Genomic DNA, 14,634 nt, shown 5'->3' on the forward strand with positions numbered 1-14,634 from the left:
GTACATTAGTAGGATCAACACTGATCTAGGGCCTGGTTCTCAATAATGCATATTAGAAACTTTAAAAATTATTTATTATTTTTTGAGTTATTGAGTTATTCTCAAGTAGTTAAGTGTATAAAATATATACTAGTTATATTCACAGGAGAATGATTTATCAAATATATGTACAATTATTAATTCCTAGGAACAGGCGTATTTGGCAGGACTAATAAGACATATTCAGGAATCCAAAACGAAGAAAGTTGCTCAGTGAATACAGAATCTGGACAAGGAAACTGAGTGTTACCAAAAAGAAGAAAACTTCATCTAATATGTTCTAGAGAGGGAGCCTTTTCGTGCTTACCAAAATTCTATAATAAGTGGTAGTTAAGATCAGAGTACAGTTAGGGGGCACATTCTTTTTGTCCCCCCATCTCTTTCAGTTCTTATCAGTCACATACACACAAATCCCATATTGCAAAATAAACAAATCCCATACAGATCCCATATTGCATAATAAACTTTCTTGTGACAGATGTATTACATTTTCTAGGATCCATTCGAAAGGGATACTTCCTTTTTCAAGGAGCACCCTAAGTCTTTTGCTGAGGTTTGGGAAGCTCTCTAATCTTATCAGTTTGTTTTATATTCTTGTAAATGTGTTGCCTTCTACCCACCTTCCCGCATTACACTTTCCATAGACGTCTAACTTTATCCAGGTTATCAGGCAGCTCTGGTTAAGTTAAATGCTACGATCCTTATCAATCCTTAAAATCTCTGAGGCCTGAAACAACCAAGGTTATTTCTCAGTTAGCTTATATGTGTCTGCCTGGGTGGTGAGGCTCTGGTCCATGTTTTGTGCAGCGAGAGAAGTAGGCTAATAGATCATCCTTCATCTGAAGCATTGTTGTCATGGTAAGGGAGGGAAATGCATTTAATTGCACACTTCCTCTTAAAGGCTTTTCCTTGGAAGGGATACATATCAATTCTAATAACATTAGATTAAAGCCAGTCATATGGCCGTGCTTATCCTCAAAAGGATAGAAAAGTACAATTCTACTATATTCTTGGAAGAGGAGAACTAGAAATATCCTTGAGGAGCAATAATAAACACCATATCTAGTCATTTTGATTAATATTTTCACTTTTCAAGAATGATATTTTCTGACCTACTTCTCAAATTCAGGGCTCAATTGCTCAACAAATATTCATTTAAGTGTCAGTTTTATCAGAGTCCTTTTCCAAGCTCTGGGGATGATATGAAGATGAAACAAGTAAAGATCTAAAGACTCTTGTCTAAAATAGAGCTCAATAGCTTTTTTCCTCCTATAGAACTTGTATTTCTACTTCATAGCTCTTAGCAAATAACCACCATTTATTGATAATTTCTGTAAGTATTTGACTAATACTGTCTCCTCTACTAGTTCATAAATTCCATAGAAGATACAGGCTGTGTCTGTTTTCATGTCAACATTCTGAAGAGCAACTGTCATGCTTGATGCCTTGTAGGCAGTGTTCAATGATTATATGTTGAATAAATTACAGAAGAAAAAAACTATAGTGGAAGTCAAAGGTAGAAACATTCTTTCCAAACAATTTTTATCTTACTTAGCTCTGTATCGCCCTCTACATGGACAGTACTTACGTGGCCACAGTTTTTGTTTGCAATAATGTCCTTGCCAGGAGAGACTATGCTTGCTTTATTTAATTTCATGTCCCCAAGCACTAGCCCGGTGCCTGGCATGTGGTAAGGAGCTCAGTAAATACTTGTTGACTTAGTGAAGCAAAAGAGATAAGCTCCAAGGACTACTGAAATAAATAACTGTTAATAGGCCACAGTTTTATAAGTTACTGAAGTGTGCTTCCTTCAACTGCCCATTAATAACATGTGGTTTAATCCTCTAAAGCATGAGTATTACACACAGTTGCTTTTGATAAATTAGTGGATGAGTGTTTCTGTAATTGGACAAAATTCTGATTGCATCTGACATGAACTGATTAATAGAGATTCAGCACGTGACCTCCAGTGGCTGGAGACAGATCCTTTGCTGGAGGCCCAAGCAGAGAATGATAAAAGGAAAGTTGGTCTCACATTCTATTCCTTTGGGTCTAGGCCTGTAGAATGGAATTGTAACTCACTTCAAATAAACTGTTTTAGGTCAATATTCTGAAATTCCCATTAACTGAGGAGATGTAAAAATACGTACAGTTAACCAAGCTGTAATAAATGCTTCTTTCTAAAGATGAGTATAGCACACAGATTATAGGCTTTTGGTGTTAAAGTGAACCAAATACACATATATCATTCTGTATACAGGAGACAAGATGTGACTCATGGTTTGACTTCCACTGAGGAAAAGAAAACCACTTTCTAATAGGCTTTTATTGTATATTAAATACATTTACCTTGATGGTTCTTCAAGGAACATTAAGCCCCCTGAGATTTGCCTAAACGTCCAACATTATATCTCAAGACCCGAGATGCCAATTACACCAATCACAAGTCTGTAAATTGCCATGCCATATACAACTATACATATAAATGATTTAACAGGAGATTTTCAATATAAACATTACAAAAAGATAATTATTATGAGCTTAATTGTTAAAGTGCTAAGCACTTGAAAAAAAATATAACCTTCCTAAGAAGTCATTATTTCATTTTATATATATACACATATATATACATATAAATAATTTCGTTATTTTGAAAAATTATTGGAGGCTTTTGTCTGAAGTTAACTAAAATATTTCTTTAATCTTGACTTTAAATAGTAGGAATATATAAGGTTAGTAGTTTTTTTTAATTAATTAAGAAACAAATGGAAAGAAACACTAAAAAACATGAGAACAATTAAATAATAACCATTAATGTGAACAGTAGAAATGTGAATACGGTTACTTAGAGATAGTCCAATTAAAAAAAAAAAAGAATGCCAAGTATACTACTTATTTATCAGAGACCAAAAAAAAAAAAAAAAGGCCTAGATGAACAGGGAATTTTTGAAATTCTGCCCAATTACTTGGCATGAATATTGGAAAATTCTAATTCTCGGAGTTTATTATAAGAATTTTTTTGTTCCTTATAAAATCATCTATGTATAAGTCAGACCAGTACATTTGCTGTTACTGGTAATGACTAAAAATTTTACAACCCTCGGTAATAGAAATAAAACTATTGCATGTCTCTTTTAATTGGAAAATGCTGACTGGACATATGACAATAATCTCCCCATATTAATGCTATTAGAATTATGCAAATACAGGCATACCTCGTTTTATTGTGCTTCGCTTGATTGTGCTTTGCAGATATAATTTTTTTGTTACTTGAAGTTTTGGGACACGCCTGCATCAAACAAATCTGTTGGCACCATTTGTCCAATCACATTAGTTCATTTTGTGTCCCTGTATCACATTTTGGTAATCCTCACAATATTTCAGACTTTTTCATTATTGTTATATTTGTTATGGTGTTCTATGACCAGAGATCATGACTCACTGAAAGCTCAGATGATTGTTAGCATTTTTTAGCAATAAGGTGTTTTTAAATTAAGGTTTTGTCTTTTTTTTTTTTTTTTAAGAGTAATACTCTTGCAAACTTAAGAGAATATGGTATAGTATAAACATAACTTTTTTATGTACTGGGAAGTCAAAAAAATAATTTGACTTTATTGTAGTATTTGCGTTATCGTGGTGGTCTGGAACTGAACCTACAGTATCTTCAAGCTGTGCCCATACTGTAGTAATTTTGCTTCTGGGTAGATGAGAACCTTGATTAATGAAGTATCGGTTTAACATGGAAAGACAAACCATGGGTGATCCACGGATACCTACTTCCATTTTAGAAAAGGCATATCAGCTGCTTCTAGGAGATTGTATATACAAGAATACTCCATCCTTTTGGAAAGCAAGTTCTTTATCTAATTCCCTTTGCAGATCTCTTTAGAATACTTTTCCAGTATCTTGCTGAAATCTAGATACACTATGCCCATTTCATGTCTTTTATAGTGCCAAAGAATGAAATGAAGAGATTTAAATAGTTTTTTTTCTTTTTCTTTTCCAAAGCTGAATTAATTTTCTTGCAAGCAAGGGAACTCATATCAATAAATTCACTGAGTAGTTCACTGAAGGGAAAAGTCATGGTTTCTGAACTGTGAGAAATGGGGTTTTCTGGTTATGCTCTTTAATATTGAAAACACACCCACTAGATAGGGACAGAATGAGGCCAGTGCTCAGTGTTGGCTGTTGTTTTCCATAACCCATTGTCAGGAAAAATGCATCAGTTATGGACAGTAAGGATCTAGCAAGCCAGGCTCCTCACAGTTCATATCCTACAATGGTTTTAGCTGGTAACAACCAGTTGCAGTAAAATAAAAACTCAGCATTTGCTTTGATATCTCCTAAGTGCTGCTGCAAGTGAAAAATTTTCCCTTTGTAATAGCAGTTCTAAATGAAGAAAAAAAATTGAGCTTAATTTGACATCATTTTTCAGTCCATTTTGGTGTCTAATAATCACAACTTTCTCTTAAATTTTATTTCTCAGGCAAATGTGTCCAATCATCTTTATCTAGTCTGAAATGAACACTGTACTCTTGGCTGAGAAAACTAGGATAAATTTAGAATTGAGTTATCATGTGCTTCAAATATTCATGCTATCCCTTCTTCCTCCTCTTCATTATTTTCTTCATATATAACTTGAGCTCTCCATAATATATTTCATGTTCTTAAGTTGATTCCAACAGATTCTTGCCATTTTGCCATGGGTCGGTCTAGTGTCCAGTCCCACCAAAACTGGCCAAATGAGAGACTGATTGATGAAGGCTAAGATGAAACACGTCAAAGATCCCAGAGTCCCAGGCTGTATTTGAGCCAAAGGAAGAAGCTGAATTTTGCCAAGAAGATCCTATTTCCACATAAGGTCATATTCTGATGTATTGGGAGGTAGGACTTCAACCTATGTTTTTGAAGGACACAATTCATACTCTAAGAAAGAAGCCTACTCTAAGAAAGAAGCCGGGTTTGGAGATTAGGGAAAGCTCTTTGGAACTAGGCTGAGGACTAAAGGATATATCTGCATGAAGTCTCCTAGAAGAGCATTACTGGCTGGGAGAATGGTGAGTAAAAAGTCACTGGTCAGAAGAAGACCTTGGCTGTTGCTTCAGTGAATAGAAATATGGCCTCTGTGGCTGGACCACAGACAGCCAAAGAAGCAAAAAGGGGAGATGATACTGGGGAGCTGAGGGGTAGGCCAGTACCTAAAGAAAAGGAGTTTGGAATTTACTTCCACTGATGGTAAGCTGTTGAAAAACACAAATTGGACTTATATTTTTATATTTTTAAAGTTTCAGTAATCTCTGCACCCAATGTAGGCTCAAACTCATGGCCATGAGATCAAGGGTTGTATGTTCTTCCAACTTGGCCAGCTAGGCACCCCTGAGTTATACTTTTATTTATTATTTTTATTTTTAAAGATTTTTATTTATTTGTTTGAGAGACAGAGAGAGGGAGCAAGCACAAGGAGGGGGAGGACCAGAGGGAGAGGGAGAAGGAGGCACCCACTGAGGAGGGGGCCCAACACGGTCTCCATCTCAGAACCCTGAGATCACTACCTGAGTTGAAGGCAGACGCTTAACCAATGGAGCCACCCAGGTGCCCCAGTACTTTTAAAGATTATTTTTTCAGGGACACCTGGGTGGCTCAGTCGATTAAGTGTCCAACTCTTGATTTTGGCTTGGGTCATGCTCTCAGGGCCATAAGATCAAGCCCCGTGTTGGGCTCTGTGCTGAGTGGGAGCCTGCTTGGGATTCTTTCTCTCCCTCTGCCTTCCCACCATTCTCTCTCTCTCTTATAAAAAAGTAGAAAAGAAAAGAAAAAAGAAAAGAAGAACTTAAAAAGACAATTTGGGCTGCCATTTGGAGAGTAGATTGTGGCATAGCAAGATTGGTGCATAAGACAGAGCTCTGTTTGTCTGTGCATAAGATGGCATCCTAGATTCTCCTTGAGATGCAAAGAAATGAGAGATACACACACTTAACTTCAAGGACAGAGCAGCGTGCTTGGAGAAAACAATGCAATTACACATAAACAGATATTCAATGACTTAAGATATTACAATCCGTGTTTTAGATGAATGGTATTCACTCTCAGCATGCATTATTGAGTACCTATTAGGTGTTAGGCATTACGCTGGTATAGGAAGCCAACAAAGGCTTACAGTGTGTAAAGAGGTTAGAATTGATTGGGTGAGACAGTTATAAGTTAAATGGTAGAGATGGTTTAAAACCTGGTGGGGGACATGAATGAGTGAGTAGTCAATTCTGTTTAATAAAGTGGTCAGGAATGAATGAAGGAGAGAGATACTTTCTCCTGCTCTTATATAAGTATCCATATTTGTCTGGGGAATAAATTGGAGGACACTTGGGTACAAAAGGGAGATGAACCGGGGAAGCCACACTAGGCAGAAGGGGAGGACTGGATGGAAGTTAACATGTATGAGGCGCCCGGCTGGCTCAGTCAGTTAAATGTCTGCCTTTGGCTCAGGTCATGATCCCAGGGTCCTGGGATCGAGTCCCACATTGGGCTCCCTGTTCTGCAGGGAGCCTGCTTCTCCCTCTGCCTCTGCCTCTCTCTCTGTCTCTGTCTCTCAATGAAGAGATACATAAAATCTTAAAAAAAAAAAAAAAAGTGAACATGTATGAACAAGCAAGGCATCTTTGTGGACTTTAAGACTTACAAAAGTTTGGTAGAAAACTAGATGGGGTTATGATTTTTATTTTTATTTTATATTTCTTTCTAAGATGTCCTTTTTCTATGTGTGGGGAATCTTCCACTGTATGAGTTGGAGAGGCAAAGTCCCATCTTCCATTCTGAGAGCTCTCTCTGAACCCTGAAAGCTGGAGTTGGGGTGAGGTGCTTTGGAGGGGACAGTGTCATCTGGTATCCAGTGGTGGCGGAGTTGTGCTCGAGCCCATGGAGGAGCTGGTGGGAGTGCCCAGTGTCCTTGGTGGTAGCAGTCCCTCAGTGACCTGTCCTTGTGGGAAGACTCTGGACATGGCCACACATTTTTATTTCTGCTGACTTGCACAAGCCTTGTTCTTCAACTTGACTGTCGACTCTGAAAACCACTTGAATTATTTCAGTATGTTCTTTTTCAGCACAAGTTAGCCAGAGCTGGTTTCTTAGTTTGCCTAAGAACTCTGAGTGATAGAGTGGAGTAGAATGAGTTAGGCAGGAGTGAGGTGATGCAGAACCTTTCCTTCTAAAATACAGCCTTTATCCTAAAGGCAGTGAGTAGCCATTGAAGAGTACTTTTAAAAATTTAAGTTTTTAATTTTGACATAGTTGTAGATTTGTATGCGATAGAAATAATAGAGATCTTGCGGACCCTATACCTCGCTCCCCTCAGTGATGACATCTTCCAAAACCACAGGACTGTATCACAACTCAGATACTGGCATAGATACAACCAAGACACAGAACATTCCCATCACCATGAGAATCCTTCCGTTAACCTTTATAGTCCCACCTACTTCTTTCTCTTCTCCACCTGTTCTTTCAGCTCTGGCAATCATTAATGGAATCTCCATTTTTATAGTTCTGTCTTTCAAGATATCTTGTTGTTACATAAATGGCATCATACAATAAACCAACATTTTGGGATCAACTTTTTTCCCCTTAACATAATTTCTTAGGATGCAGGTTGCTGTGGATATCGGTAGTGTGCCCATGTAATTGCTGAACCGTATCCCACAGCTTGTACCAATTCCACAGTATGCTTAGAGCTCTGTTTGTCTGGTCATTCGCCCACTGAAGGACAGCTGGGTTGTCTCCAATTTGCAGCTGTTAGGAATAAAGCTGCTAAAACATTTGTAAACATGTTTTTGTATGAACACGAGTTTTCATTTCTCAGGGATAAATGTCTACCAGTATAATAGTTGCTTTAGACAGTAGTTACATGTTTAGTTTAATGAGAAACTGCCTAACTGTTATCCAGAGTTATGGGACCTTTTTTTCATCTTCAGCAGCAGTGTACGAATGATCTTGCTTTTCTCCATCCTTACCATCCTCACTGGGTGTTGTCTATTTTTTATTTGAGCCATTCTGATAGTTGTATAGTGATATCTCATTATGGTTTTAATTTGCCTTTTCTGGTGGCTAATGATCTTTTTGAACATCTTTTTATGTGCTTATTTTCTATCTGTGTATTTTCTTTGGTTAAATGTCTATTCATATCTTGTACTCATTTTCAAACTGGATTGCTTGTTTTATTACCCTTAAATTTAAGGTCTTCTTTGTATATTCTGGATATTAGTCCTCCATCAGAATTGTGAGCTGCAAATACTTTAGGTATCTTCTCTTACTTTGTAACTTATATTTTCCTTCTCTTAACAGGGTCCTTTGAGAACAAAAATTTTAGTTTACGATAAGTCCAGTTTCCTTTTATGGGTAGTACTTTGGGTGTTAAGTCTATGAACTTTTGGGGTAGGCCTAGATGCTGAAGATTTTCTTTTATATTTTTTTCTGAAAGTTTTATAGTTGTACATTTTACATTCAAGTTCATGATCTTTTAAGTTAATTTTTGTGGAAGATAGAAGACTTAGGTTGAAGTTTTTGTTTTGTTTTGTTTTGTTTTTGGTCTGTGCCTGTCCAATTGGTTCAGTACCATTTTTTGAAAAAGTTATCTTTCCTCAATCGAATTACTTTTCCATCTTTGACAAAAATCAGTTGTGCCTATTTACATGGGTCTCTTTCTGGGTACTCTATTCTGTTTCACTGATCTATGTGTTTATTCTTCTAATGATTCCACATGGTCTTGATTACTGTAGCTATGTAATATGTTGAATATCAGGTAGACTGATTACTCCTACTTTATTCTTTTCATCAAAGCATTTTTAAAAGGGTGCAGTATTAGCAGATTTATACTCTGGTACGATCACTTTGCCTACAGAGTGGAGGATGGATGGGGAACATGGGATTGGAAAGAGGAAGAATATTAGAGAGTCGGAAAGAGCCAAAGATGTCTTGAGTTAAGGCAGTGTCAGTGGGCTGGAGAGGAAGTCAATAAGGAAAGCAGATGTTAAACAGTTTAAATTTCCAGCATTTGTTCAGTGATCAGCTGGGGGGAAAGGGAAAAAGAGGAGTTTAGGGTGCTTCTTACTTAAGGTACTAATTTGACACAATTTTGAATTAGGCAGAGAATACATAAAAATGAAAGGTTTTGGATGTTATTTTGGTATGACATTCCAAATATTTTGGAAAAATATTATTTTGAATGCTATATTTGAATTTGAAATTAAGGTTCCTTTGGGACATTCTATATAGACCATGACTGTCTAGTTTGATAACAGATAAGACTGGGATGGAGATGAAGGTCTGAAAGTGTTCAGTAACTGAAGCCACAGATGCAGAGCGCAGGGCTAACCAGTAGTGCGTATACCCAGTGAAGGGTTCTAGCTCAGGTACTCAGGTAACATTCCCTCCAGGGAGAGGTGGAAGAAGACCAGTCTGCAAATTACTGAGTAGAATTGTCAAGTAAAGGAGGAAATCAAGAAGACAACGTTGTAAGAGGCTTAAAAACAATCTTTGCCCGTGAAGACTGATCAAATGGAATGAGGATGGAAAAGGAGTGATTTGATTTGACAAACGGCAAGATATTGGTGACATCAAGTGGACCAAGTACACTGATGCGGCATGAGGTGAAGCCAGATTGCACTCTATGAGTGGGGAAGGAAGAGCAAGGTGGGAAAGAGGAAGCATTCACTATTGCTCTGAGAAATGTGGCTGAAGAATAAAAAAGAGAGGTGTTACCTACAATGGGATAAAGGATTTAACAGTTGTTTTCTATTTTTCTCCTTTTTTCCCTTTCTTTTTTTTTCTTCTTCTATTCTTTTCTTTTTAATGCTTGAGAGACTTCAGCTTGATTATAGATTTTGGGGAGGTACCTACCAAGAAAGGCAAGAGGAAATGGAATTGATCAATCATACAAAGGACTAATATCAAGAGCACAAGACATGAACTTTAATCTCCTTTTCCTTCACTGAAAACATAACAGAATTAGTCTTAGGTACCTTTAATAAAAAGTCAAAATAATTACACCTTACACAGATAGCAGATAATTTGTCTCCCATATTGCAAACAAGCCTGAAGGTAGGTACTTCTAAGACACTTTTTTCTTTTACTCTTTACATTTTTTTTTCTTTTTTCTTTTACTCTTTACATTTTTAAGATCACCTTATGGTCCAAGATGACTGCTGGAGGCCCAGCCATCTCACCTGAGTTCCAAGGAGACAGAAAGAAAAAAAGAGGAAAGGAGAAAAGGAATTGACTTCCCAGCTAAGTCCAGCTCTTTTGGGCCACTATCCTGAAACCCTACCTAAGGATTTCTGCTTACTTATTTACTGGCCACTTCTAGCTGTAAGGAGGGTTGAGAAATGTATCTTTAGATTTTGTTTCTATAAAAGTAAGGTTCTATTAGTAAGGAAGAAGAAACTGGATATAGGGTAGAGAAGTAGAAGTTTCTGTCCCCAAAGGAAAGAACGTACAAGGATTTATAGATTTAGATGTATTTTTTTGATGCAAGAAAAGGAAATTGAATTTGTTGATGTTGAATAGACTGGGAATGTCTGTGAATGTCGGCAGCAAGGTCATCACTGGAGAAAGAGGATATCCACAGAGATGCTGAGAAGAATGGTGGACAAATTTGCTACAGTGTTACAAGAAAATGAAGGGAACAGCCGCTGACCAGACTAGCATATAAAAGAACGTTGAGCCGCGCTAAGGGCTTAGCAGGAGTTGGAGATCATTAATTTGTCCGGGTATAAAACCGAGTAGCTGTGGGATTTTCTGTTGCAGTATTCAGCAAATAGAATACAGGAGCATGGTTAAATTCATTTCACATGATGTATGTGCTGGGTGTGAGGGTTGCATAAGCTAGAAAAACTCAAGGGAAGGAAATATTATTTTGACAAAGCAAGCCTAGAGAATGTGTGGGATTTTTGTTCAGATAACAAATTGCAGGCGGGAGTCTGTTGGGAGGGAAAGGAGTATAGTAAGCAGAGGAATGACACAGGAGGTGGGATCAGAGGTGGGAATGGACCGGGCATGTTAGAAGGAAGACGCAGTAAAGCAATCTGGCCGAGCGGGAGGCCTGTAGGAAGGCCAGCATGGAAGGAGCGTGTGAAAAGGGCCCATCTGACAAAGATCAGGTCAAGTACAGACTCTCAGCCTCCAGGTCCACGCCATATCCTCCAGGCAGTGGGGATCTGAGGAAGGTTATTGGGCAGGAGAGTGATTTAAGACGATTAACGTGGTGGCAGTCTGCTGCATGCGGAGTTGGGAGGGAGATTGGCTGGAGGCAGGAAACCTGGTCTAGGAGACAGGCAAAGGAATCTGACATCCAGGAAACAGCAAGAGAGGAAAGAGGGTTAGAGGCAAAGGACAAAAAGTTGCCCTCACTCTGCCCCCTGTACTTCTCACACGACGGAATTCTCGTTCTCAAATGTGAGTGACTTGCACAGTTTCTCTCACCCCATGAGATTCCTCCCTCCTCTGTTGCTTTCCCTTCTTTTTTTCTTTCTCTTTCTCCTTCTTTCCTTTCCTCTTCTCTCCTCTCCTTCATCTTCCTTCTTTCCTCCCGTCTTCCTTCCCTTTCTCCGTTCTGTGTTCTTCCTTTCTCCTTTCCAGAGAGGGAAAGAGAGAGAGAGAGAGCGCGCTTGCGAGTGAGCGAGCACATGTGCACAGTAGGGGTGGGGGGAGTGGTGTGCAGAGAGAGAAGGAGAGAGACACTTTTTTTTATTAGTATATAATGTATTATTAGCCCCAGGGGTACAGGTCTGTGAGTCATCAGGCTTACGCATGTCACGGCACTCTTCATAGCACATTCCCTCCCTGATGTCCATCACGCAGCCACCCTAGCCCTATCCCCTACCCCCCAGCAACCTTCCATTTGTTTTGTGAGATTAAGAGTCTCTTATGGTTGGTCTCCCTCCTAATCCCATCTTGTTTCATTTTTTCCCTCCCTACCCTCCATGAGCCCCTGCCCTACCTCTCAAATTCTTCATATCAGAGAGATTATGTGATAATTGTCTTTCTCTGATTGACATTTCGCTTAGCATAATACCCTCTTGTTCCATGGCAAGATTTCCTTTCTTTTGATGGCTGCACAGTATTCCATTGTGGATATATACCACATCTTTATCCATTCATCTGTTGATGGACATCTAGGTTCTTTCCATAATTTGGCTATTGTGGACATTGCTGCTATAGACATTTGGGTGCATGTGCCCGAGAAGGAGAGAGACTCTTAAGCAGGCTCCATGATCAGATCAGTGAGGAGCCTGACGTGGGGCTTGATCTCACAACCCTGAGATCAAGACATGAGCTGAAATCTAGAGTCATTAACCAACTGAGATACCCAGGAGCCCCTCTTCCTTCCTCCCTCCCCATTCCTCCCTGCCCTCCCCCGCTTCTTTCCTTCTTTCCTTCCTTCCCTCTTCCCTCAATACTTACAGAGTATTTACTGCTTACATACTGGATGTTGTATAAGGCGCTAAAGACTCAGAGAAGGAAATCTGATTCCTTAGCAAACAAGAGAACCAAGTGACTTTTAGCAGGTGACCAAGTGTGTGTCAGGTTTTACGGGTACACAGAGTAGGGGGGCCTCTAATCCAGAGAAAGTATCAATTGAACTCAGCCTGGAAAAACCAGGAGGAAGTCACCGGGTGGGGTAGGGTAGCAGGGAGGGCTTCAGGAGCCTTGGTTGCCTGGGGAAACTGCATCCCAGGGTGTGTGTGTGTGTGTGTGTGTGTGTGTGTGTGAGAGAGAGAGAGAGAGAGAGAGAGAGAGAGATAGGGAAGAGCCATGAGGTCAGAGAGGGCTTTATGTGTCCTGATAAAGAATTTGGGTTTTATTCCTAACACGCTGGGTGGTCCTGGTGGATTTTACACAGAAGAATGACATTAACTTCTTTTTAGAGTCATCAAAACTCAGGCTTTGAAGACAGATTGAGACCAGAGTGTTACTCTTGGTTCAGCCACTTGGTGGCTGTGTGAGCTTGGACAATTTACTTAATCGCGTGAAGCCTAGGTTTCTTCTTTAAAATCGAAAACAAACAAACCCAACTTCCTCATAGGTACTATTGTTTTTATTTGTCAAGAGGATTAAATGAATACCATTTGTAACATTCTTAGCACAGAGCCGGGCACATAGAAAGCCCTCCAATCCTGATGGCTACTCTCTACCAGCACTCATATCATTATTATGATTGTAAAAATTGATCTGGGAATGGTATGCAAGGTGTGGCAGAGGTAGGGGGTAAGCTGGAGGAAGGAAGATTGCTTAGAATGCTTCTGGAAGAATCCAGGGAAAAACTAACTCACTTTCTTACTTTTCTTTATTTCCTTCCTTCTTTCCTTCTTTCTTTTCTTCCCAGTACACATTCAGAAGGAATAAAAAAAGTTTGTGGACTCAATTAAAAGGAAGACTGAGCAGAATTTACTGATTGATTAGCTCAGATAAACCAGTGGAGGAGTAAAAGAAGACTTTAAGGCTTCAAGGTTGGGTGACTGCAGAGTTCAGGAGCTGTTAACACAAAGAAACCCTTTCTCTCCCCATCTCGTGGCTCAGCTTTCTCAGACCATTGTTCGTCTGACACCTTCCTGTGGTCACCCACTTTTTCAATTTCATTTATTCGCTCAGTGATTGTGCCGTGCGTGTCTGCCACTTTGTCTTTTTCCAGAATGCCTTGTCATAACCATAATGGAGGCATATCTGACTTTAAAAACTTCAACTTTTTGAAGTCTCAGACTCTACTTACAAATTGGTTTTGAATACCTCTCTCTAACTCCTTCCAAACCTCATTTCATTTTTAGATCCTGTAGATATCTTTGGAAAGACGAGCATCCTATGCCTCTACGTGGTTGGATTCATAGGATCCCATACTTTTACAATTAATACTGTGTCTGAAACAAATTATTTTTATGGCTTCTCAATATTATATAATTGCCATTTTCTCTCATATATGGAATTGTGTTTTTGGTCCTATGTCACAGACAGACAACCAAAACTGGCTCAGCTTTTGGCTTTTCTTTTCTGGCTAATTGGTGCTTCCCCTCTAACTCAGAAGACATTTGGAAAAACCTGAGAATTTGACATGAGGACTTGTTCTAGCCAGGTCATCTGTCCACCATGAATGACTGATTTTAGTACCAGGGAAGAGCAGATGGGGCTAAAGCCATGTCCATCATTCTCTGGGTTTTCTTTTTTTTCCCTTGAGTTTGATTATTCTGATTACTAAAAATGCCCTGCTGTTTGTCAGAGAACAGGAATTTGGAGAGTGCTGAGGCTCGGTTAGCCAGGTCAAGTCTCCAGTAATATATATAGAGATTGTGTTTTAGAGTGGAAAATTTTAATAAATATTGTATACGAAAACAAGTGACACATGGTAAGCAAGTTGAGAGTTGGTCTCTACTGGTGAAAATGGCAGTGTGTAGTTCTGTCCACAGTCTCTGCCTGACTGTTGGGGGAGTCAGCTGTCGCAAACAAGAGGACATAGAGAAAAACCCCTGCCCCTCAGGATGGCTGTCTGATCTCAGTGTCATTAGCTCCTGAGGTCCCACCAATAAAGTTAGAATTCCTGTAGACCCACAGCAGCTC

This window comes from Mustela nivalis (assembly GCF_964662115.1).
Source record: "Mustela nivalis genome assembly, chromosome: 5".
Classification (NCBI taxonomy): Eukaryota; Metazoa; Chordata; class Mammalia; order Carnivora; family Mustelidae; genus Mustela; species Mustela nivalis.